The sequence below is a fragment of the Tamandua tetradactyla genome, chromosome 8 (assembly GCF_023851605.1).
Source record: "Tamandua tetradactyla isolate mTamTet1 chromosome 8, mTamTet1.pri, whole genome shotgun sequence".
Taxonomy (NCBI): Eukaryota; Metazoa; Chordata; class Mammalia; order Pilosa; family Myrmecophagidae; genus Tamandua; species Tamandua tetradactyla.
Window position 1 is genome coordinate 119,560,417 of NC_135334.1, and position 27,172 is coordinate 119,587,588.

At 41.9% G+C, this 27,172-nt stretch overlaps 1 long non-coding RNA gene and 1 pseudogene across 2 annotated transcripts; one reads left to right on the top strand and one right to left on the bottom strand.

The window, feature by feature from the left end:
- Positions 1-330: 330 nt before the first annotated feature.
- LOC143643764 (endoplasmic reticulum mannosyl-oligosaccharide 1,2-alpha-mannosidase pseudogene) lies at positions 331-3,137 on the bottom strand (annotated as a pseudogene).
- A 497-nt stretch (positions 3,138-3,634) lies between these two features.
- On the top strand, positions 3,635-24,849 carry LOC143643765 (uncharacterized). 2 transcript variants are annotated; one of them, XR_013156382.1, is made up of 4 exons: positions 3,635-3,723; positions 4,739-4,805; positions 19,395-19,569; positions 23,946-24,849. It is a non-coding gene; the product is annotated as an uncharacterized LOC143643765 (long non-coding RNA). The 2 variants fall into 2 exon arrangements; XR_013156381.1 differs by lacking the exons at positions 19,395-19,569; positions 23,946-24,849 and adding an exon at positions 6,495-8,004.
- Positions 24,850-27,172: the final 2,323 nt, after the last annotated feature.

Sequence of the window (27,172 nt, forward strand, 5' to 3'; positions counted from 1 at the left end):
TAATCAAACAAGAGGATAGGTCCAACACAAGCACATTTTAAGCCTCTGCTCCCAACACATCTGCTACTATCCCAAAGTAGGCCATATGGCTAAGCCCAACATCAGTGCAGAAAGGAAATTTACTCCTCATACAGTGAATGGGATGGGGAAAGTGTATTTGCTGAGCAATAGCTCAAACCATCACATCAGATCTCACCAACTCCAAAATCTGAGCTCTTACCCACTGTCCTACACTGCTACTCGATGGCTCTGGGACAGAATCTCTATAATCAAAAAATCATTATTTCACTCTGAATCTGCATGGGTTGTTCCTTTGAGTTGTAGTCTATAGTCACCTCCCTTGGCACTAGCAAGCAGCTAAGAGAGCCCAGCTGGGGGGTATGTAAAGTTGACTTCCATGAATCCATGATCATCCCAAAGGCCAAGCAGTACAGTCCCAAGAAATAACATGCTGGGTCTACAATTTGCCATGCCTCATTCCTTTAAAACTTTATTTGGCACAGTAAGGACACCAATTAATAATGAGAAAGACACAAGCAAGCGCCACCAGTATTTTAATATCTTTAAAATCAAAAGCTGACCAAGCTCAAAAGGGGCTACGTACTTCCACAGGACATACTTAGTCTGTTTGCTTCCCCTATTAGGCTCCATTAACACAGTCCCACAATTCTGTTACTAACTATAAGCCTTCTCTTCTTCCCAAAGCAGTGCAGGTACCCCCCAAAGGAACTAAAACACATATCAGGCTGTGTGGCAGGATTTTCTGCTGTCAGTAAAACTTTTTATTTGGTCCCTCCTCCCTCCCACCATGAATAAAAAATTTACTAACTTTCTTCTTTCTCATAGTGATCCTGATCGAGAGAGCACAGACACATAAACAAGCCCCAAATCTAGCCTGAATTACCACCTAAAGTGATGTATGAGGATGAATCCAAAGCCAACAAGCAGCTGCCCTGTAAAAGGCATAAGCATCCTGCCTTCCAAGGGGTCCTGGAACCCAGTTGTCCCACTGGACTTCCCATATGTAGCTCACACTTGGAACATGTCTAGCTTACAGTAGCAGCTGGGTTGCATAGACCCCAAAGTTAAAGGTCAAAGAATGACTAATTTACCCAGAATAACTGGCTTACCAATCTGTGATCTTCAGAAAAGAAATAAAAACCCTACTATCTCAATGCTCAATTCAGAAAAGTCTCATGATTGTGAGTTGTCACACTGCTCTTTACATGGGTGTTTCCAAGCCTTTTAAGCTGAAGTCCAGATGGGCAGGGGATGATCCTCTGTATTAAATACATACTTTTGAAAGTTGAGGAAGTCCTTGTTTTCAGAAAAGAGAAGATACATATACTTTAGAGTTTCTGCAAGAAAGTAACTTTCCATCTTATCTACTGGGAGTGGATCCTCAACATTGCTGATGGAAGAATAGCCACCTGAACGGATGAGAGAATATCTGTTGAAGCCCTGCAGGATCTTCCAGCCCCAATCCTGGTATTTCTTGTTCCCACTGAGCCGGTACAGATAGAACAGGCTCTCCACAGTCTCTGGTCGCAGAAGATTGAAATCGTCTTCAGGCATGACCACCATATCTTCATGTCTTAAGGAACTGTTCAGATTGAAGTACACAGCTTCTGGGCTCAGTCCAGACTTAAAGTGAGAATACATCTGGTAACAGGTCTCCATAAGGGCTTCAGCTAGCTCCATATGATCAATGGTCAGTCCATGGTATACACCTAGAGCCAGAGTCCCAGGCAGAAAGCACACCAAATGATCCATCTTGGGTGTGAATCTGGCATCGATAATTTCCCCCACAAAAGTCAGGTTGCTAGGCTTGGACTGCCGAAGCAGGTGCTTTTTCATTCCTTCTATGGCTTCTATATAGTCTCCTAGCAACTGAGTGTCTTTCTTTCTTCCTTGGATCCACTGCTTTAGCAGATACTCGTAGTAGCTGTCAGTTTGGCCTCCAAGACTGAAGTTATCCTGTAAAGAGAACTGGCCACTTTGGGTACTGATTAATTTGGGCACCAACCCATCCTTCTTCCCAGGTAGGAAATGGATTTGCTGTGTCACTTTCTCCACTGCCTTCTGAAATGTCTTATTTCCAGTGAGACGAGAGAGCTCTCGGAACTCCAACTGAATGCTTGCTACTTCTGACACTACACTGAGGTGTGAGAAGGACTCACCAGTGCCAAGGTTTACAGTGGAGTATGGAATATTGGAAGGACTTCTGAATGCAGGCAGCAGCCGTTTCCCAAGACCTGCAGCCTTCTCTAAAAAGAGGTTATCTCCAGATAAGTGGTAGGCACTCAAAAGTCCACCCAGGACGCGGATCGTGCATTCAAAGACATTTACCTTCACTGTTCTTTGAAAGTGCAATTTCTTTGATACCCATTCCCTGGCTTCTTCAAATTCCTTTTGTAGACCCATAATCCACATGGTGTCCAAAGCATCGATCAGAGTCAGGCCAAGGCCAATGTCGTCACTGAAGGATTTGGACTGGGGATTCAGCAGATCATGGCCCCAGGCGAACGCCCTGTATCCGTGCCAGGCGTGCCGAAAGGCCTCTACCACAGCTTTTTGGCGCTTACTGGGAGGACCTGGAGCTTTCCGAAGTTCGGATTTCACTAAGGGAGGCTTGGCGGGGACCCTGGCTATACTGGAGAGGAGTCTGGCGCCCTGCTGGGGCTGAGTTCCTGCTCCCTTCCCGTCGAGGGTCTTTCTCAGGTTCTCCTCCTTGTGACCTGGGCTGCATGCTGACTCCTCCTTCTTGGCATCCCCCTGCACCGGGTCCCGCGGGTCTTCACGGGGGGCTCTGCTCTGCACGCGGGGAGGCCTCCCGCCGAGATGCTCTGCAGGCCGCTGAGGCAAACTCTCGGGGCGGCCTCCCGGCTCCTCAGCTGCGGTCGGGGGAGCCGTCTGTGCACGTGCCTGTGCGGGGCTCCATCCCGAGACCCGAGGCTCCGTCTTGTGCGCCCCCAAAATCGTTCCAGAGAAAGCTTCCCCCCCAGTCAGAAAGGCGACGAGGAAGAGAACTCCGCCCCGCTGGGACAGTGACGGGAACATCGCGTTCCCTCACCGCGAGCGCGGCGTCGGCTTCTGCTCCCGCCGAGGGCCGCCCGCCAAGTGCGGCCCAGACTAGGGCCGGGGCCCTAGTCCCGGCGGGCGGACGGCGGGGCGCGGAGGGGCGGGGCGGGGCGGGGTGGGAGGCGGGGCGGGGCGGCAAGCGGGGCGGGATGAGAGGTGGGGCGGGGCGGGGCGGCAAGCGGGGCGGGACGGGGCGCGGAGGGGCGGGGCGGGGCGGGGTGGGAGGCGGGGCGGGGTGGGCGGCGGAGGGGCGGGTCGGGGCGGGTCGCGGCGGGGCGGGTCGCGGAGGGGCGGGGCGGGAGGCGGAGGGGCGGGGCGGGTCGTGGACGGGCGGGGCGGGGCGCGGGGGGGGCGGGGCGCGGGGGGGCGGGGCGCGGGGGGGCGGGGCGCGGGGGGGGCGGGGCGCGGAGGGACGGGGCACTGAGGGGTGGGGCGGGGCGGGGCGGGAGGCGGAGGGGCGGGTCGGGTCGTGGATGGGCGGGGCGGGGCGCGAGGGGGCGGGCCGCGGAGGGGCGGGGCAGGGGAACCCGCGCGCAGCTTCCCCGCTGGGCACCGCCGCCGGAGCCCCACGTTGCTCCCCGCGGCCCCCACTGCGCCTGCGCCGCCAACCGGCCCTGAGACAGTATTTAAATCGCAGGCAAAGTAAGTTCCTTTTCTCCTCCCCACCGGGCACGTCTTGTCCTAGGGTTTAATAGCACCGGCTGATACTGTCCGTTCTGAGAATGATTTTACGTGGGCTACTGAGAAATCGCACCTCGTCAGGACGCAGCGGGCTTATGACGTTTTAAGGACCTGCAGGGCTGTAGTTCTCAGACTTCGGCATGCAAGAGGATTGCCTGAAAAATTATTAAACGCGGACCCTTGGACCCCAGCCGCGAAGATTCAGATTACGTAGGTCTGGTGTAAGGACCAGAATTTGCATTTCTAACCAGTTCTCAGGTGATGCTTAGCCACACCTTGAGAAACTCTGCTCGGTGGCAGGCAGGTCAGAGGGGAGCAGGGATGGGGAGCCCAAGATGAGAAGGCTTGGGTCAGTCCTCCACCTCCTTCACGGAAAACGGGAACTCTTTTGGCATTTCAAATATCTGGTTTCACCATGGGATTTCATTTGGGTAAAGGTTTTTGCATAAAAATGATTTGCAACCCACTTCTCAGCATTTGGGACTGTGCAAATGATGGTGAAATGGTAAATTACCTCAAGAAAATCAGAGGCAAGAAGGCACCCATTCATTCAACAAAAAACGGAAAGATGACTCTATTAGCCAGTGTTCTCCAAAGAGACAAACACAATAGAGTAGATGTGGGTGGAGATATATAGATGTTGATATAGCAGATGAAAATACAGATTAAGAGATTTATTTTAAGGAATTGCTTGAATGATTGTGAGGGTTGATAAGTGCAAAATTTGTAGGCCAGTCTGGCAGGCTGGAAACTCAGGCAGGATTTCTTCTACTCAGGAAATCCTGTTTTTGCCCTTAAAGCCTTCAGCAGTCTTGTGAGACACACCCAATCTCCTTTACTTAAAGTCCACTGATTGTAGATGTTAACCACAAATACAATATACCATTACAATGTTTAGACCAGTGTTTAACCAAACAGGTGCTATAACCTCACCAAGCTGACATATAAAATTAACCATCTTTTTGCTCTTTTTAAGGAGGAAAAATATTTCACATATGGCTCATATAAGCACCCTCCCACCACCCATTGCAGAGAAGACACTGGTAAGTGATGACAGCTTTCCTCCCAGGGGGTCCCATAAGTGACCCCAGAATCTTTGTCAACACATTACTCTACCACTAAGCTAAGAGCAATTGATTGACATAAGCATTCAAATTGAAATCCATGTGCTGTCATGGATTCAAGTCCCAGTGGAAATATTCTCACTATTCTATCTATATAGGTTAGGAAATAATTAGAAGAGATGTTGCGTGGCTGAATATTTAAAGATGACTATATGATATACAGGTGTTGAGATAGGTGGAGAAATAGTGATACTATTCCAACAGATGGAAAAAAATAAATCTCAGTAAGAGGATTAAGATGTGAAAGGTAATTGGACCAGCAATTGTAGGTCATACCTTCATAGGTTTAGATGTAAACGAGCAAGAAAAAAGATAGTATTAAAGAAAGCTGTAAGTACATATGAGGCCAAGGATCAGTTTTTAAAACAGACCAGATCAGGTTCATGAGTTGTGGAAATGGACAAAATAGGAAGTAACATATTGAGCTAGTTCTCAGAGGAAACCTGAGGCCAGCCTTCTCTCCCAGCCTTCCCTTCAAGTTGTCTAATATCCCTCTCCTAATAGTTAGGCTGTGTTGGAAGCAAGAGTGGACAGTCAGATGTCTCAGTGCTGAGACTCAGAAAAATGCCAAACATCATCTCCGATGGTGACCAGGGTTGAACCACATACTGCTGTATGAGTCAAGAAAAGAGCTTTAATTTTCCTATTCAAGACTGCAAAATCTTTAAGGGAAAGAACTACTCTTTCCCATTTGTAATAGTTATCAACATAGTGCCTTGCACATAGTAGCAGTTCAATAAATAATTAATAGTTAATTCCTGAATGTGTGAATTAAAATGACTCAACTTTTTGAGTTACATTCTTGCTGGAGCTTTGAGGAATTCTTCAGAAGAAGGTTTTTCAGATTCTGCCCTTTGCATCTTTTTTTCTTTTTTCTTCTTCTTCTTCTTTACTCTCTGATACTTCACTGAAGGGTTTCGTTTGTCCCTTCCTCTGTGTTCTTATTGAAAAGTGGCTGGGAGTCAGGAAATCTACTTTCAGCCTTGTCTCCAACATTTACAAACTGCAAGATCTTAAACCAGTCAATTAACCGCTGAATTCTAGCTCTGAATTCTGAGCCTTCCAGGACAGAGATCAGTCTGCCCAGAATTTGTCAGTCTCAAACTAAAGTACTGGGATTGTGAAGGGTTGGGGATAAGAGAGCGAGAACTTTTTCTACATGTATATACAGAAATGAATATTACAAATGTGGACACTGACATTATTCTCATTGTAAGGGATTCACGGTCCTTACTAATAGGACTTTGATGTCCTTCACTTTAATTATCCCAAAAAGATTTGCTGTATATATTACCTCTTTTCATACAGCAGAATTTCTTCATGTAATTTGATGCAATTAAAAATCCTTTTGGTTTTTCATGCAGAGTTCTGGGAATATGGCTTTTTCTTGGATTTCTCAGTGAAGCGAATTAATCTTGATTCGAGCAAAATGATAGATCCAGTTACATGATAACCTTTAAAAGGATAAATATATTCTTAATGTCTTCAGCTTTGTTGTTAGAACTGATTTCTGAATATTTTCATCCAGTTTGGCCTCTAACACTATACTTGAGGTCAGTATTACTGACCTCAAAAATAGTCTCATCCTTTGTGACATACGTTTTTAAGGCATGGCTGCAACCACCAGGAAGACATGAGGACAGACGGATGCCTGCGACCTTGACCATGAACCTAGGTACTTCTGGATGATGGATTGGGTAAGAACAGGTATAAGGAATGGAGACTGAGAAGAAGAGTTGCTGCTGAAATGTCAAAGCAAGAGGGGAACAAACTGATCAACTCTCACTTCCTGACAATCAAATTAGCAAAGGGGCTGGCTTACTTTTCCAGGGCTGCTATAGCAAACACCACCCACTTGTTGGCTTAAATGATGGGAATTTATTGGCCCACAGTTTGGATGCTGGAAGTACAAAATCAAGGTGTCAGTGGCCGTCGCTTCTCTGATGTCTGCACCATTCTGGTGTTTTGCTGGCCATAGTTCTCGGCCTCTGTCACGTGGCCAGCTCCTCTTTCAGTCTCCTCCTGTGGCTGCTACTTCCATGTCCACATTTCCTTGGCTTTTAAGGACTCCAGTCACACCAGGGTGACACCCAATCTGATTCAGTTTGGCCTCATCTTAATAGGATCTTTGAGGATTCTATTTACAAATAATTCACACCCACAGGACTGGGGGTGAGGAGTTGAACGTGTCATTGTGGGGGAGTGTTATTCAGTCTCTCACACAGACAACCCTTCTGCAAAACCTATCATGGGTTATATACTGGAAAAATTATTTTAAATATATTATTTCATTTGTTCTCAAGAATTAGTTTCATAAATGAGGAATTGAGTCTCAGGATGATTACTAAGTGTACTTGTAATGGAAAGATTTGAACAAAAGTCACTGATTCCAAAGCTGATGGCATTTTCAGTAGGACTTGTGGAGTTGGATTAAGATTCTGATTCTAGAGGGAGGGTCTAGAATGATACATCATGAACCTAACTCTCTGTTCTTTGCACTATTAATCAACTCCAAAGTATCCTTCTGCCTTTAAGTCAACTAGTTACAGGCTGCTAGGAAGAAATGAGGCCATGAGTTTTATGGGAGTCCCACTGGGAGAACTAGTGCAGAGCTTTTTGTTCTGTAGGCAGGACAAATATCTGGACACCAGTGACAGAGAGCTTTAAGGTTGGGATTGTAAAATGGGTGATGTTGGAAAGAGCTTGGCTCAACAAGGTTTATGGTTTCTGGGAAAAAGTTTGATGGATTTTGAATGTGTAGCAGATCTCCATGACACTCAAGATGCTGAGGAGTACTCAGAGGTATAGGCGGACATTCCTGTTGTTGAGAATCAGGGAGGCTTCCTGCACAGGTCAGCCTTGCTTTCCCCCACATGTGGACTGCTACCTGTTAGGGTATTGCCACAGTACCATCTGGTCTCCATGAGCCAACCAAGAAAAGTAATGATATGTCCAACCCAGAGAAAGCAAGGTCCGTCAAAGTCCACAGACTGCAGCCACAAGGAAATACAGCTGCCTAAGAAGATGATACTTTAGACAGAAAAATAGCAAGTGCAATTAATAAAAATTGAGTATAAATTCAAAAGACTTTTTGGAGCTAAAAAAAATACTTCCCACATCCATTGATAAATTAAGGCAAAAAAAAAAAGATTACAATTAAGACAGAAATTCCTGGCCTAAAAGAGCAAAGAGAAGGAATTTCTCTCAAAATGTTGAAAAGATGAAAGAAATGGAAAATGTAGCAAAAAAGCAAATGATTTAGAAGATAGAGTCATGAAACCTAACATGAGAATAATAGATGCTCTAGATTGGGAAGGAAAGAAAACAAGCAATAAAGGAAATATGTCCCAGAGGTGAGGAGGGTCTGAGTCTTCAAATAGAAAAATCTTACAGAGTTCTGGAAGTATTGATCAGAAAAGAATTTGCGTGCGTGTGTGTGTGTGTATTTCTTTTCATGCTCCTGGACTTTCTCCTGCTTTGCTCATTCCACCCCTTACTCACCCTTATCCAGGGAGAATGAGTGGTTGCTGATTAGTGAAACTGGAATAAGAACAGTGCATGCTTGGCACAGTCCCTTGTGGTCTTGAAACCAGAATGTCTGTAGGGGTCTTGTCTGCCCTGTGCTTTGCTCACCTCCCATGCAGGCCTGTGGTTCTCCTGCTCAGTCTATGACTGGCTAGGCTGATTTAATCCTAGGTGCCGTGTTAGCCTGCCCATTGTCTGCACATCTAAGCCAGCGTTCCAATCTTGCTTCCCTCAATAATGAAGCTGACATTTTGATCTCCATCTCTCTTTGTCCATAACTTTTTCTCAATTGGTTCCATATTTGGGTGGGTAAAAAAGGTGTTGCTTATTAACGCCTGCCAGATTCAATAATACACACCTAAACTTATCCTGGTAAAAGTTCCTGAATTCTAAGAATAAAAAGAAAGTCATTCAAGCATTCAGAAATAAATAAATAATGGTAAGGTACATACCCATTTTTTTCAACAAACAGAAAAATATCATACTGACATTGGATTCCCATCTACTACACAGGTAGATATAAGAGAGAGGGATAAGATCTAGAAACTACTGAAAGAAAAGGACTATTTTATGAATCCTATACCCATACCATGTGCCATCCTTCTATCAGACCAAAGGAAATCTGTTTCAGAAGAACTCAGAGAGCATCACTCAGGTACTTACCTAAGAAGATAATAAGAAAGGATTCTAATGAAATCACAAATAACCAGTACAAAGAAACTTTAAAATGGGGAAAGGAGAAAAGTAGAAGAAACAGTGCTGAGTAAATAGATAATTGTGGACTTTCTGAGGATATATCTCTATATCTATATATACATACATATATAAGTATATGTAAGTGTATATAAAAGTATATATGTGTGTGTATGTTATATATATATGCTAAATAAGTACCCTGAAATTGAAGGAACATGCTTTGAGGGAAATTATAAATTATTTTTAGCAAATCTTGGGAGTGAAAGATGGGTGGGGAGATAGGGTTCCATGTTAACATGGTCTCATATTAAGGGAGCAGGAAGCAGGCAAGAGAAGAGTGAAAACGAGGGGGAGGGAAGTAAAAGTACTATGAAGATCTCATCTGATTTAGGCAGATGAATGTACAAGTAGTGAAAGCACCTGGGGATAGATGAAGGGCAGAGTCTATTTTAGTGGATAAATGATACCTTGTTCTCCAATAATAGTGGCTGGAGATTGAATCATGTCCTCCACAAAAGGTATGTTCAGGTCCCCACCCTTGTGTACATTCCAGTGTGTGTGGATCTCTTGGAGATGTTGCCTCAGTTAAGCTGTGGCCTAGTAGAATCAGGTTAGGCTTCACTCCGGATTACTGGAGTCCTTTACAAGCAGAATGAAATTCAGGCAGACAGAGAGAAGGCATGAGGAGCAGCCAGAAGCTGGAGGTCAACTGAACAAGGAGAGGAAGAAGACTCTACCACATTCATTGCCATGTGATGGAAAAGCCAAGGACCCTGAAAGTTTACCAGCCAGCTAGAAGATAACAGCCCCTGGAGGAAGAAGCTTTCTAGCCTCTGAAATCATGAGCCAGTAAGTTCTTGTTCTCACATCAACCCATTGTATGGTTGTTTTAGCACCTAGGAACCTAAGGTAATAGCATGGAAACATGAATCTAATTATGAATTCAGAGAAAGGGAAGTTAATTAATTCCAAATTAACAAAGAGGAAACCGAATATAATCAGCAAAAATATTTTTAAAAGAAGCAACAATATACAGTAATTAATAAATATAAAGAAGATGAAAAATAAATTTATATAGTCATTACATTGAATGTTAACAGACGAAATTCTCTCATTACAGGAAAAAGACTCAGACTGGATTAAAAAAAAACTTTGGCCAATCTCAAATGTTACATACTGTTTTATTCCATTTATTTTACATTCTTGAAGTAAAAAATTACAGAAATGGAGAACAGATTAGTAGTTGCTAGAGGTTAGAAATGGAAAAGTAGTGAATGTTGTTCAGAGTCTTGTGCTGATGATACACTTCTGTACCTTGATTGTGGTGGTAACTAGATAAAGCATAGAACTACCCCACACACATAAACACACGCAAATGAATGTATGTATAACTGGCGAGGTCTGAATAAGCTCTGTGAATTTCACCAAGGTGAATTACTTTGTATTATATTATATATTTTAAAGAATTTATATATGTATAAATTTTAAAGAATTCATATATATATGTATATATATAATATATATATGTATGCTATAATATGTTAAAAAATCAGGGAAGTCATGAATGTAAGGTTCAAGGTAGTGGTTTCCTCATATAAAGGAGGAAGAAGACAGGAAGGAAAGGAAGCATATGGTAGATATAAAGGTGTTTTTTTTTTTTTTAGTGTTTCATTTTGCCAGAAAGTGAACTAAGGATTTTGAACCAAGGAAAATAACTACATAAATTCCTAACAAGTCTGGGTGGGCCATGGTGGCTCAGTGGCAGAGTTCTCGCCTGCCATGCCTGAGACCTAGGTTTGGTTCCTGGTGCCTATCCATGTTAAAAATAAAAAAATAAATTAAAAAAAATTTAAAATTCCTAGTAAGTCTGATTAAGGAAAAGAGAGAGAGAAACAGGAAAAAAAATAAAATTAGTAAAGAAATGTAGTCACTGATATTGAAGAAATTTAAATTATAGTATTTATATATTAAATTATAATTATAAATTATAAGATGAAGAATTAGAAACATACACTATAAAACTATATGGAAACATTTTGGAACTCTAGAGCAGGGGTTGGCAAACTAAGGCCTACTGGCTAAAGCTGGCCCGCCATGTGTTTGTATGGCTCACAAGCAAATGAGTTTCATGTTTTTTAGCAGTTATAAAATATAAAAGTAAAAATAATATTTTGTGATGTGAAAATTATATAGAATTCAAATTCAGTGTCCATAAATAAAGTTTTACTGGAACACAACCATGCCCACTTGTTTTCACATTGCACCTGGCTGCTTTTGCACTACCACTGTGGGACTGAGTAGAAGTGACTGACTGTGAACACAAAGCTAAAGTATTTACTATCTGTCCATTTATGGACAAATTCTTCTGACCCTGGTCTATAGGAAGCAGATAATTTTCTAGCAAAATGTTTAAACTTAAAAGAAGTGGAAAACTTGAATAGACCAATAGCTATAAATAAGAACAAAGAGGTGATTTAAAATATCTGCTTCTGAAAAAGCCACCACAACTGCAGATTTCATTGATTAGTTTATTTAATTTTTTTAAAAACCAGTTTATTTTTAAGTTATTTAAATTATTCCACATCATGGAAAAAAACACAAAGCACTTTAATTAACTTTGGGACTACAGTAGATATTAATATTAAAACCTCATTAAAATAGTACAATAAAGAAAACTATAGACCAATTTTACTTATAAATACAAATACAAAACTTCTAAAAAAAAATTAGTGAGGAGAATAATGATGCATCTATAATAAAACATTCTATTATCAAGAGCAATTTTCTTCCAGGACTGCAAATGTGATTCAATAGCAGAAAATTTAGCAGTCAATTATAGGAAAATATCCTATCCCTCTATTAGCTCCTTTAAAAGAATTTGATAAGCAATCACTTAACACTTAACATTTCCATTAAAATCAGGATAGTAATGCCCATCATCATTATTATGCCAAAGAATGTTGTATAGTTCCAATACAATAAGTAAAAAAATTAAATAATTGTAAAATATATTTAAAAGAGTTAATATAATATCTCATTGTCACAGTATCTAATTCTGTACCTAGGTAACCCAAGAGACTCTATTTAAAAAACAACTAGAATTGGTAAGGAAATTTGATAAAAAGTTGAATAAATATACAAATATCAGTAACTATTCTCTATTTTATCAATAAATACCTCAAAATGGAAATAAAGAAAAAAATCCATTCACAAAAGTGAAAACCCTATAAAATACCTATAAACACAGGAAAAATTCTATAGGAAATTTAGGTGGTTGTATGAACACTCTAGAGTGTTTGATATCATAAGCTTTGTGACAATATAAAAATAGCTATAATAAATACAATAAGTGGAGCTGATAGATAAATGATTACTTTTGAAAAAAAATTTACAATATTGATGGTAACCGCAGATTAATATTCTAATATATCTACAGCTCTTAAAAATGGGCATAATGTGACAAAAGAACCAGAAGAAAAGGGTAAAAGATCATGAATAATCTGTAGATAGCAAGTCCAAATAGCCAACAAACACATGAAAATAGAGTCAAATCCAGTAACACTCAGGAAAATGCAAATTAAAATAGCAATTACTTCCCATGCTCAGACAAGAAAAATTTTTTTAAATCCATACACATTGCTAAAATGGATACTCCTGTATGTTGTATTGGAAGTGTAAATTATTATGGCTAATTTGAAAACCAATGTAGCAACCGCTATTAAATTAGAAATACATGAAGCCTTTATACCTGGTATACTACTCTTGGAAATCTATGCTGTGTAAATAAAATCACCACAACAAAAATTTATACATATGAGTTATTTAATGCAACAATACTTGAGGTGGCAAAAAATTGCAAACCAAATGAATTTCCCAGAGAAGACATATACTTAATCCAGCAGGGTTTTTTTTTTTTTTATCTTGATTCAATATTGTAGAACTGAAATTTATGATCAGATTATCTTCATGAATATGTGGCATGGGATTGTAGGTGTGGCTTTAGGATTAGATGGAAATGTGACTACACCCATTCAAGATGGGTCTTGCTTAATTTACCAGTGTCCTTAAAAGGGGAGACATTTTGGAAAAACCTCAGATGCAGATGCTTGGAGAACGGTTGCTACAGAGCTGACAGAGACAGAGATGTTGGAGATGCTTGGAGTGCCGACAGAGAGAGCAGATGCCTGGACACGGGCGGAGCCCAGCAGATGTCACCATGTGCCAGACGTATCCATGAGCTGCTAAGCTAGCCAGAACCAAGAGTTGTGTCTTGAAGGAACGAAATGAAGGCTCACAGACACTTAAGTGGAAACCACTGGCATCAGAAGCTCGAAGCAATAGAGCTGGGAACAAGAACCAGCAGATGCCAGCCATGTGCCTTTCCAGATCGGCCTTCCTTGAGCCAAGGTACCTTTTGGTGGTTGCCTTAATTTGGACATATTTATGTCCTTAGAACTGTAATCTTGTAACTTATTAAATTCCCTTTATAAAAGCCATTCCATTTCTGGTACATTGCATTCTGGCAGCTTTAATAAACTAATAAATCCATTATTTGGCACCACACCCAGACTTTTCTCTAAGCGCCCATCAAGGCTCAGCACAGTACTGCCACAGGCATACACCATCCTCCAAAATGTTTTTCTCACCTTTCATCATTCCCTAGGCCAGAACTCCCTCACCAGAGCATTGAGTTAGGATGATGGGCCTGCTGAGATACTGGTTTCCTTCCTCTTTGGGGGCTCTGGGGCAGCAGGAGCACCTCCAGCCCTTACATCCTCATCCATTTACCCAGGTGTGTGCCATGACCTTGAAGCTGGAGGTGGAGTTGGTTGGTCTCCTGGAGATGACCCTGTCTTCACTTCCTAAGTATTACAAACTGGGTGGCTTAAACCACAGGAATTGATCATCTCACAGTTCTGGAGGCCAGAAGTCCAGGTCAAGGTGGCCATCCGGCACTGCTCCCTCTGAAGCCTGCAGGGCTCTGGCAATGGCGTGCTGGCCATCCGTGGTGTGCTTTGCCTTGTGACAAAATCCAGTCTCTGCCTCTGTCACATGGCCATCTTCTCTGTCTGCCTATTTCTGCTTTGGTTTGCTAAAGCTGGCAGAATTCAATATACAGGAAAGGCGTAGCTTTTACACTGGGGATTTACTAACTTATAATCTATAGTTCTTAAACTGTGTGAATCTCCATCTCAAGGCATCAGCCAGGCGATATCTGGACTCTGAAGACAGGCTGCCAGCATCTGGGACACCTTTGTCACATGGGAAGGTATGTGGCTGGCGTCTGCTGGCCCTCCTCTCTAGGTTTCATTGGTTCAGCTTCTGGCTTCTCTGTCGGTGGCTTTATCTCTAAATTTCTCTGAGTGTTTATCTCTTTTACCTCTGTAGATGGTTTATTTTCTTATAAAGATCTCCAGCAAGAGAATCAAGAACCACCCTGAATGAAGTGGATCATAGCTCAATTGAAATAACCTAATCAAAAGTTCCACCCAAATAGATTTACATCCACAGAAATGAATTAAAGGAATGTGTCCTTTTCTGGGGTACATATCAGAGTCAAACTACCAGTGTCAAGTTCTCCCCTTCTTTTTAGGATGCCAGGTTTATGGGACCAGGGCCCAGGCTCATCCAGTATGGCCTCATCTTAACTAGTACCATCTTCAAAGACCTCATTCCAGATAGGATCATATTCTTGACATGGGGTTAGAACTTAAATCTTTTTAGAGGATACGATTCAGTCCATAACAGATCCAAAGAGGAGAATGGTGAGATCTGAGGTACGTACGTTAGCATGAGAGGCTGGATGAAACCTGTGGAGGAAAAAGCCTTTCTGTGGCACTGTCTGGCTTTTGATTTTTGTTTTATGAACATTTTCCTGCCAGTCACTTCTCCAAATGGTGCCAGGCTCATCTCCATGTCAGCTCAGGTCTGAGATCCCCAGTGAATATGTCAGTGCTGAGGAAAAAGCTCCACTCCAAAAGAGACACACGAAAGGAAGAAAAGGAAGAGGATTGCTCTTATCACAGAGTCTGAGCAACACTGAAGGAATGGGAGTGGGGTGTCACATAACAGGATAGTAAATGGAAAGTTTTCTCTCTCTGAGCGTAAGCTGAGGCCTTGAAGCTGAGCACAGAGACTGATAACTGCTCACCAACTCCATGAAGAAAGTTACTAGTCATGTCTATGCAAGACTTGTTAAGAGAGGGCCACCGACTCCCATCACCCTTACCAAGTCCATTTAAGAGAAGCCTAGGAATGCACAAAACAAACAAAATCTTTCTCAGGTTGGGTTCTCCCCAAAGCAGATCCTGAGCCAAAGGTTGAAGTGCAAGTCATTAATTAAGGAAGTGCTCCCAGGGGAGACCTGCAAGGGAGTGGAAGAAGGGGGTCAGGGAAGAGGAAGACTCACGTGAGAATGCTATTTCTGGAGAAGTCCTGGGTCCAGGTTGATCGGTGGAGTTCTAGAGCATAAAGTATACCTGTGTTTGTTCTTCCTTGAGGCAAAGGAGCTCAGTTTATGTCCCATACCACTATTGCTTTTAGCTGTTGGCACCAGGGAAGAGCCTCTCAAGGTCACAGGCATTAAAAAAAAAAAAAGCATTAGGTTTAGCAGCAAAGCATTGCAGAAACTGGGAGATGGGCTCCCAAAGGACCTAGGTGCAGTGGCAGCAGCGTCTGCTACAGAAGGAAATTTGTGAAGTAGAGGGCATTTCTTCCCACTGCAGCACCTCAAGCCAACAGAGGAGGCCCAAAGAGAATCACTCAGGAAGATTAGGGCCTCCTGCTATAGAGATCCTGGCTTCTCTCACATGCATCTCTGCTCTATTGTAGTAGGAATTTGCTGAACAGAAGGAGCTCTTAGGCCCAGTGTGCGCCAGTTTGGGAAAGTAGAGTTGAGGAGAATTTTTGGCACATAATAAATGTCTCTTAGACTTCGGTAGGGAAGTCTGGAGAAGTTGGAAAGCAGCAGCAACTGTCAAGGGTATAGTGAGAAGCCAGGCCAGAAGTAGGAGCTGTCACACATACTGGAGGCTGTATGGCATGGTGGCCCAAGTTAGAGGTTCCAGAACTAGCCTACCTGAGTTTGAACCTTGGCTTTACTGTTTACCAGCTGCATAATCTTGAGCAAGTTTCCTAACCTCTCTATATTGTACCTTCCCTTCTTCATGAGGTTGGTTCATGCGAAGTACTATTACCAAACTCCTTCTGAAATGACAGAGTTGGGATTCAAACTGGGCATCTGACTCCAGAACCCGGTGTTTCAACCACCAAGCCACAGTGATCTTGAATGTAAATTGTTAAATTAGTGACCTTTGGGGTCAACCACCCTGAATTTAAATACCAAATCTACCATTTACTGTTAACTGTGTGACCTTGACAAACTGTTGAACCTTTTCAAGAGAAAATAGTATCTCCTTCATTAAATTGTTAGGATTGGATGAGATAATTTATGTAAGGTACATAACATAATGCCTAGCATACAGTACATGCTCAATAAATTATTATCGTTCTCTCTGAGGCCTGACTCTGCTTCCTGGATGTGTATTTATCCCTCGATTTGGTCTTTCCATCCATGTTGAGCTGCAGGCTTGAGATGGGGAGAGAAAGGCAAGGAAAGTCCGGCTAAGGAAGAAAACTCTATGAGAGGGTCTAGGACAAAGAAAGGGGAGAGAGGAAAAGGAATTGACAGTGATGAAAATGTCACTGACAGTGCATTAGTGCCCTGAGACTTTGAATATTAGTCATTTCACTTTTTTTTTCTATTTTATTATTTTCTACCCAGCATTATCCAGTGCAGAGTTAGATTTTAAAATTGAATAAATCATCCCATTATCCTCGAGAACCACATCAGAGGCAGAAAGTCTTATCCTCATTACCAGTGAGAAACTGATAAAGGGAGGGGCTAAGCAACTGGTGCAAGGCCACAAAGCAAGACACGCTATCTGGGATCCGTGCACTGGTCTTCAGATCGTGCTACTTCCCCAGGTTGTTGAACATGAGTTACAGCAGGATAATAACAGGGGTGTCTTTATGAAAGTGGAGAAAATGGGGGGGGAAACTAATGTTGGTTGGTCACCTACTCTGTGCTAGGCACTAGGCAGATATTTTGCATTAGCACTTGGTCAACTTCTCATAACTACCACATGAACCACCATATGAATCCTAGCAGTATTATCATCCCAATTTATATTTCAACAAACTAAGACCTAGAGAGGGATTGGAACCATTTTTCTGACTCCAGGATTCATGTTGTTCTCACTATATCAGGCTGTTCCTGGTGTTGGTCCTTGACTCTGTTTCATAAGGAGTGTGGAGCCCAATGAAGCTTCCCCTTGGGCAGCCCTCTATATTCAAAGCTACCCCCACCCCTACTCCCTCCAACTCTAGGAATCCCTGAACCTCTTCCATGGTAATGGAATGTCCTGTTTCCATTTGATTGCTGCTGCTTCTTGACCTCCCTCAACCTCTCTCCATAAATTCTGGGCACAGGAGAGTGCCTTAGTTCTACACTCTGAGGATGAGAAATCCTGAGCAAACATGGAAGTCCTCAGACAATTGGCTACACAATGCAGTTCTCATCTATAGATGTTTGTTGATTCCTTGCTCTAGCCAATACCTTGTTACCTCCATTTGTTTATATCTGGAACCTTACGAGCTCAGCGGCTCTGTTCAAATCAACAAGTATTCCACCAATAATAATCATAAATAATATAAATAATGCTAATGATAATAATAAAATATAATAACTACCACACAGCAAACACAATGGTTCATGTATATCTCATTTATTCTTCAGAAAACTTGAGCAGATAGCTATGTTTAACATTCTGTTTTTATAAATGAAGAAACAGAGAGAAGTTATATGATTTATTTAGGGCCAAACATCCAGAAAAAGGAAAATCTGGGATTTTAATACTGGAATGTTTGATTACAAAGCCCTTCCTTTGAACAACTGACCTTTTTGTATCAGTTAGCATTTTCTGTGTAGTAAACCATTCTAATATGTAGAGGTTTCAAACAATAACTTAATTTAGCTCATGATTTCATATGTTGGCAGGTAGGTTTTTCAAGTGGGCATATCAACTGATCTCTGCTAGGCTTCTCATGTGTTTATAGTCATCTGGAGGGTCCCAGGGTACCAGATTATCTAGGTTGGCCTCAATTACATATCTGGAGGGTGACAGACAGCTGGCTGGTTCATAATAAAGAATATAATGGGTCATTAGCCCCAATTTCTGGAAGATAACTTTCAGATCTTTGGAATTTCCCAAAATAGGAATGTCTTTTTATTATTCATGACAAGGGGGAAGAAAATAGAGAAAGCAACAAATTCTGCCATATGCCTTGCCATGTGATACAGGAGCCAAGGATCACCAACAGCTAGTCTTCAGCAAGGAAGCATCACCTTGATGATGCCTTGAGTTGACATTTTCCCAGACTAACCATAAGTGAATAAATTCCCATTACTTAATGCTGGGCCATTTCATGGTATTGATTTAAGTAGAAAAGGAAACTAAAACAGGTCTTTTTGAAGATTGCTTATAAATATAGAGGCTGCCTGTGTTGGTTTGAAAGTGTTGTGGCCCCCAGAAAATCCAAGTCCTTTAATCCTGATTCAATATTGTAGGGTAGTAACCTTTGTTTAGATTGCTTTCATGGAGATTGGCCCACTCAAAGGTAGGTGTGACATTCTCATTGGATTAGTTCCATGGAGATGTGACACACCCAGTTGTGGGTGTGATCCTTTGATTAGATGGAGATATGATGAAGCCCCTTCAATTGGGTCTTAATTAGTTTACTAGAGTCCTTTAAAAGGGGGGACATTTGCTTGAGAGCCAATTGAGATACAGACGTGTGAAGATGCTTGAACTGCTGACAGAGAGAGCAGACACTCAGAAACAGATGTTTGGAGATGCAGAGCCCAACAGACATTGCCCTGTGCCTTCCCATGAGATGTTAAGCAAGCCAGAACCTGGAGTTGTGTGCTGGAAGAGCTAAGTGAAGGCTCACAGACGCTTAGAGAGGAAACCACTGGCATCAGAAACTGGAAGCAGCAGAATTGGGAACAAGGACCAGCAGACACCAGTCACGTGCCTTCCTTCCCATGTGACAAACATTGGCCTACCTTGAGTCAAGCTATGTTTCTGTGGGTGCCTTGGTTTGGTATTTTTATGGCCTTAGAACTGTAAACTTGTAACTTAATAAATTCCTTTTTTAAAAATCCATTCCATTTCTGGTATATTGCATTCTGGCAGCATTAACAAACTAAAACATTGCCTTTTTCAGTGGCCTCCAAAATACTCTGCATAGCATGGAGCTCCAGAGTTCCCTCAAGTAGGTGATAGTTCTTGGGAATGAGCCAGCACAGGTCCCAAGACTGCCTGAGCACTGGGAAGGTCTGGAGAGGAGAAGCTATCATGGCCATGGTGACCTAGATTTTGAAACTCTTCATTATTGTCTGGTAAGAATTTGCATCAGTCCCGCATCACTACCTTATACCCTATCCCTGAGGAGCCTGGCACAGCTGGAAGCATGGCTGTGCATCTGTTTCAGCAAGCACAAAATTAACTTTGTGGCCAGAAAGTGCCAACTCTGGCTCAATTGGAGCAGGAATAACAGAAGGTCCACTTACGTGGTCTCTGTCTGCTTTGGGTATTTAACAGTCTTAGACCCAGCTTAATTGTCCTTTGTCACATTTGGAAAAATACCATTCCTATAGTTATACTCTTCATGAGGAAGTTTCTCCCAACTTTTAATGGAGTGTCTTGGATGCTTCTGAAAGTGGGCAAGGGTAGGGGGCAGTACACAACAGGGAGCTCCTCAAGGCCTCAGGCTCCTATGATGGAGCCTCATTTGCCTTCAGTTCCTCTCTTTACTTCCCTTCCATGTAAATGGAGACAGTAGGGTGGGTTTATGTGTTTGGACTCTGAGCAAAACTGTCTGGGTCCAAATCCTGGTTCAACTGTTCACTCTGTGATCGAGGCAAGTTACCTGATCTTTGCATGTTTCAGCTTCTTAATCTGTAAAATGAAGATAATAGTAGAAAAACTCATAGGGTTATTATGAAGATTAGGTGAGTTTAATGAAGATAAATGGCTTACAACACCATCAAGCATATAATAGGGGCTAAGTAAATGTAGCTATCATTATTAATAACAAAAGTTATTACATTAGTATTGTTACTCAGCAATGTTTCTAAAATCTACCTGCAGATCAGTTGCATATCAGCATCTAAGAGAGCTTATTAGAAACAAATTTCATTGTGCCATACTCCTGGAGATTTTGATTATGGAATGCCCAGAATCCACAATTGTATTTAGGATCAGATTAATTTAAAGCAGCCAATCCCTAGACAAGCACGTGGGAATCATTGCTTACACTATAAAACTTGACACATTTTCTTCAACAAGCAACAATTGGTGATAATGAGATCACTTTATAGAGTATTGTGTATATATACAAAATATATATATACAAAAACATCTTTGCATCAGGGTGCAGTAACTATATTAATTAAGGCGTGTTCTGATACAGGGGTAGCACTTGAGAGGAAGAGCTCAGGCCATTCAGTAGATCTGCGATTTATTAGCTGTGGGAACTTGACCTTCATTAAGTCTCCTTCCTCATTTGTAAAATGGAATTAACAGTAATATTGATACCTATCTCACAGTTGTTATGAAGACATGAAAAGGTTATTTGTGTAATATTCTTAGTGGAGAGCCTAGAATGGAGAAAAAGCCCAATAAATGTTTTTTTTTTTTAAGGCAGAGAGAAGGACTAGTTGAGAAGAAGGTCACCAAGGAGCTGATGATTACTCCTTGTCTTTATGATGAGGTAGAGGCTGCCCGCAGACACGGATGGCAGGGGCTAGGGTAGTAGAATTCCAGCAGCACAGGCAAAGGCGCAGGGGAGAAACAACATGTTGCTTTAAGGTAGTTACAGCACAGGGGCTTGGGCAAGGTCCAACGATGGGTGATGATTGGGTCCAGATCATATGAAACATAAAGCGTGTATAAGAATTTTGGACTTTATCCTGTGGGTGTTAGGTGTTAGGGTCCGAGTGGGTTCAAAATATAGCCTTTCACAAATTGAAAAATTTGGAATTGTTGGAAACTTTTCTGGAGGACAAGACTAGGGTGTGCAGACAAATACGCTTCCTAAATCCCTCTTCTATACCTATCTCCCTGTCTTCGTCTCCTAGGGCTGCTGTAACATACCACAAACTAGGTGCCTTAAACAATAGTTCTGCAGGCCAGAAGTCTGAAATCAAGGTGAAGGAAGAGCCATGCTCCCTCTGGAGTCTGTAGGAAGAATCTGTTCCATGCTTCCTTCCTGGCTTCTGGCAGTGGCTGGCAATCCTAGTGGATTTTATCCAAAGAAATAGCATAGCTCATCTCTGAGTATAGCATAACATTAATCTCTGCCTCTGTTGTCACAACTGTATTCTCTCTCTATCTTTTCACATGGCATCCTTCCCTCCGTGTCTATCTGACTCCTAATTTTATGCTTTTTATAAGGACACCACTGGTGTTGGATTAGGGCCCACCCTTAAACAGTTCTGTGTCATCTTAACTAATTCCTTCTGAAATAACCCTATCTCCAAATAAAGTCACATTCACAGGACTGGGGATTAGGACTTGAACATATCTTTTGTGGGGGTCACAATTAATCCCATAATACTTGCCCTCAAATCTAGACTTTGGTTCAGTGGAAGCCTCTAAAGATTTGATTGGAGCTGGAGAACCTGTGTCTAAGCTCTCTCATTTGACTGCTGGTAGGAGGCTTGGGTTCTCCATAGAATGGCTCACAATACATGGCTTCACCCAGAATGGCATTCGCAGAGAGAGTACAGGAATATAGAAGCATAGGGTTGTTTTAGTTTCCTGGGCTAATCAAGCAAATACTATGAAATGGGATGGGTTAAACAATGGGAATTTATTAGCTGACATTTTGAGGCTGGAGAAAAATCCAATTCAAGTCATCCTCAAGGCAATGCTTTCTTCCCCAAGACTGTGGCATTCTTGAGCTGGTTACTGGCAATCCTTGCTCCTTAGCTTTTCACACAGCAAGGCACATGGAGGCATTTCCTGGTCTCTCCCTTTTATTCCAGGTTCCATTGATGTTCAGCTTCTGGCTGCTTTCCTCTGCAGCCTTCTCTCTGTCTGTCCGAACTTCATTCTACTTATAAAGTACCCTAGTATTACGATTAAGACCCTACTCCTACTTATGATGGGTTACAAGTAGGTTCATACCCACAGGGGTGAATTAAGTTAAAGAACATGTTTTTTTCTGTGGTACATACAGCTCCAAATCTCTACCAGCATCTTTTAGAACCTTCTATCACTTCTGCCATATTCTATTAGAGACAGGCCAACCCTGGCACTGTGTGCGATGGGTCTATACGAAGAAGTGAATGCCATCAGGTGAGGATCATTGGGAGCCATCTAGGAGGCGGTGACTACACAGAGTAGTGAATTCAACTGCCTAGAGAGATTAGGCCAGGCTGGTAGTGATGATTAGTGAACCTTGTGCCACATATAGAGAGTGGTTGGAACTGTGGAACAATGGATGGCAAATGTCTCATCTACACAGAACCATTACAATTCAGTTCCAACTAATTGTTGCCATTTAGGAATGAGTCCAAGTATTTCTAGATCTTGTTTTTAAACAGTAGCCCAGTCTCTGGATAAAATCAAACTTAAAAGACAACCAGTTTGGGACCTCTGGTTTTTAGGATGAGACTATTAATCAGTAAGCATATCTATACTACTTGGTAGACATATTTCTCATGATAAATATTTAATTGCCTTTGGTTATTACTGTTCTCCTATTATCTAGGAATGTGAAAGTACATAGAATACTGCCTAAGAAGCTCAATAACTGTCTGCTGAATGGATGAATAAATGAAATGTCTCATTTCCTGAGTCCTGCAACAGCCGTATTACTTGGGGTAATATTGTTTAGTCAGGTTAGTTTTGGTTGCTTGGTACAGAAACTGAGATCACATCAGATTTAGCAAAAATGGTCTTTATTGATCTCACATACCTGGAAATTCAGTGAGAGGTCAGACTGTGAATCTAAGGATTCAACTGAAATATTCACTCCCCTCCTTTAGTCCCTGTTCCCATTCCTCATGCTGTTTCTCACCCTTTCCTTCTTCACCTCTCCTTGTCAGCCTCTTTGTTCTTACCCCTCTCACATTCTCCATCCTTTCCTCCACCCCTTGATTCTACCTTCTTCTTTGCTTTGGGCTCATTTTCTCCTATGCAGACAGGCTTTCTATAGGGAGTAGGGTAGATGGTGACTACTTACCTCTAACTGACATCCTTTCAGCTCTGTGATCTAAGAGATGAAGTCTTTCTTATCAGTTCCTCTTGCCTGGACTGTTTTCTTGCATACCCAACCAAGGTGCTGTTTCCTAGAATCGTTCCCTGCAGAAAGGAAATTGGGATGGAGTGAGAACCATTTTATAAGCAAGCAAGCAAAGAAACTTAATTCTCCCACCATTAATTTGGGCTAATTATCAGGAAAAAATAATCACAAGGGTCTTTCTTACTTCATTATCTGGTCTGAATTATCAAATTATGGGTGTAGTCACTTTTCTGATATGACATAATCCTCTTCTACTGTACTCCATTGGTCAAAGGCAATGGGGTGGGATATAAACTCTTCTCACAAGAATGGTATCACTGAGGGGATCTGCATGGGTGGGCCTAGTAGAAAGAGCAGTGTATTTTTTCAAGGTCAGTGTATTAGTCAGGCTTTTCTAGAGAAACAGAACCAACAGGGGATATCTGTGCATTGATGTTTTTTGTTTTTGTTTTTTGTCATGGGCAGGCTCCAGGAATCAAACCCAGGTCTCCAGCTTGGCAGGCAAGAACTCTGCTACTGAGCCACTGTTGCACTGCCTCTAACAGGAAATATCTGTTAATATGAGATTTATAAAGGTGTCTCACACAACCGTGATAATGGAAGAATCCCAAATCTGCAGGGCAGGCTGTGAAGCTGGCAGCTCCAATGAAGAGTCTTCATGAACTCCACAGGAGAGGCTTACTGACTGAAAAAGCAGTGAAAAAGTCTCTCTTCCTCCTTAAAAGTCTTCAACTGATTGGATTATGTCATTGGTGGGAGACATGCCTTAGTTGATCACAGCTGCAGTCAACTGACTGATGATTTAATACAGCAGCCTTCTGGTTTATTAACCAGCCATAAAATACCCTTGCAGCAATGGTCAGGCCAGTGTTGCCTGACCAACTGGGCATCAACACTTGGCCAAGTTGACACAAGAACCTAACCATCACAGTCCAACCCTTGTCAACGTGGCAGCTATATACATCACCTTGAAACACACCTGTTTTCCATATAGAACACAATAACAAACATGCTTTGCCTAACAATACTCAACATTTCTCCAGAATAACATGCAAGTCTTTAGGTAATATTCACTCTTAAACTTCATATCCTATGTCTTAATACTATAACATGAACAGTACAACTATGTCATATAATAAGAGGAAAATAAGATATTTGCTTATGTACAAATGCAAACATACTCATAATAAAACAGGGAGGAAATATTCGTACAATCACAATCTTTGTTTCTATAACTGGTCACATAGTCATAGTTCATACTTTTTTATCACTACCTTCTTCTAGTACCCATTCTATCTTCCCTTTACCCTCAGCAAGCACTTTAGCTGGTCATGGTTCTTTGTCAGGTAGGGTGCTCCAAACATTCATTCCTGATGTTCTGGGCCATTGATAGTCTTGCCTGGATTGGGTTGTTGCAGTTTTCCATTGAATTTAATCACAGGGCATAGTAGTATTAAGAGATGCCCTAGGGGGATCTCCTGTATTCCAGAAAAACTCTTCTTTACCTCCATTGTGTAGTTGCAGTCCTATTTCCCTTGATAGTCAGGATTAATCAACCCAGACAGAATAGTAATCCCCACTACTGATTCAGTAGCATGAAATGCCCAGTGTGGCCAGGTGTCAGTCTTAACTTCCAGTTCAATAGAATCATTGTTGTTTCTCCTCGTAGGAGCACTCCTCCTTTTGAAAGTAAGACCTATAGACCAGCAGGGCTTAATGTTTCAAGGACAGGCAGAACAAATCGCTACCCCTTCCATGATGGAAGTGGTCCAATATAATCAACCTGCCACCAAGTAGCAGGTTGATCACCTTGGAGAAGAGTGCCATAATAGGAACTGAGTGTAGGTCTCTGCTGCTAGCAGATTGAGCACTCAGCAGTAGCCATAGCCAGGTCAGCCTTGGTGAGTGGAAGTCCTTGTTGCTGAGCCCATGCATAACCTCCATCCCTACCAACATGCCCATTCATGAGCCCATTGGGCAATGGCAGGAGTGGTTGAGGAAAGAGGATGACTTGTATTTACAGGACAGGTCATCTGAACCACTTGATTATTAAAACTTTCCTCTGCTGAAGTTACCCTCTGGAGAGCACTCACATGGGACACATATCTTCATGATGTTTTTTGCACACTCAGAGAGGCCTATACACATACCTCTTCTCCAGACCTCTTTGTCACCAATTTTCCCATTATGCTCCTTCCAAGTCCCTGAACATCCAGTCAAACCATTAGCAACATCCCCTGAGTCAGAAATGGCACCTCTGGCCATTTCTCCTTCCAAGCAAAATTAACAACCAGCTGCACTGCTCAAAGTTCAACCCACTGGGAAGATTTACCCTCACCATTGTCCTTTAAACAAAATCCCAAAATGGGTTATAGTGCTGTAGCTGTCCACTTCGGGTTAGTCAATGTGTGTTGTGTAGAACCATCTTTAAACCAGGACTGAGTTTTCTCTTCTTCAGACAACTGACTATAGGGAACGCCCCAAAAGGCCATAGCTCTGGTCTGGGAAAGAGAAGGTAATGTGGCAGAAGTGGGGGCCATGGGCATCTTGACTGTTTCCTCATGTGATTTACTTGTGCCTTCAGGACCTACTCAAGCCCTATCTCTTATATACCATTTCCATTTTATGATGGAGTGCTGCTGTTCATGCCCAACTTTATGGTTTGGTGGGTCAGACAACAGCCAGCTCATGATAGGCAACTCAGGACTCATGGTAATTTGGTAGCCCATGGTTAGGCATTCAGTCTCTGCTAAGGCCCAGTAGCAGGTTGAAAGCTGTTTCTCAAAAGGAGAGTGAGAAGGGGGAAAAGAAGTATAACAAATAAGGTATCAGTGGCTGAGAGAGTTCAAATAGAGTTGACAAGCTATTCTGGAGGTCGCTCTTACACAAGCTTCAGTTAGATATTGCTACCTATCATAACTTGCCCAACCAAAACCATTCCTGCCAATCCTAAAGGACACCTAGGACATTATATAAGATTCTACAAAGGTTCCATGCACTAGGGTAACTTTCCGGAAACCTGCAACCTCCATATGGGTCCTGAAATGCAGAGAGTCCAGACTTTCCAGATCATCAACTAGTTCCATCCCCCATCCCATATTATCAACAGCCCCTTCCAACATGAAAAAGTTAGAATGGGCAGAGCCCAAATACCCCTAGAAAGTGGGAGGAAGATCAAAGATGATGGTAGAGGTATACACAGGAAGGTAAGGTTTAATAAATGAGTATGAGTACTGAATCATTTTATTGATATTTCTTTTAGTCTCCAGTATCTTAGAACAGCTAGAATTAAAAACAGCTAGAATTAAAACTAAATTCCTAAAATTGTGGAATTGTAACCCATACCAAAATCTGAAATCTGTTCTACAACTATCTGTTGCAATGCACTTTGAAATTAATTGCTTTTTTTGTATATATGTTATTTTTCATAAAAAAGAAAAAAAAAGTATTGTAACAGAGAAGATACGATTTAACAAATGAGTATGACTGCTGAATCATTATATTGATATTTCTTTTGGTCTCCAGTGTCTTGGAGCAGCTAGAAGAAAAACTGAAAAATTGTGGCACTATAACCCTAACAAAACTTTTAAATGTACTTGGAAATTTATTGCTTTTTTATATTTATGTTAATATTTCATAATTTTTTAAAATAACATTTTAAAAATTTTAAAAAATTATCTGCAGTGGATGGT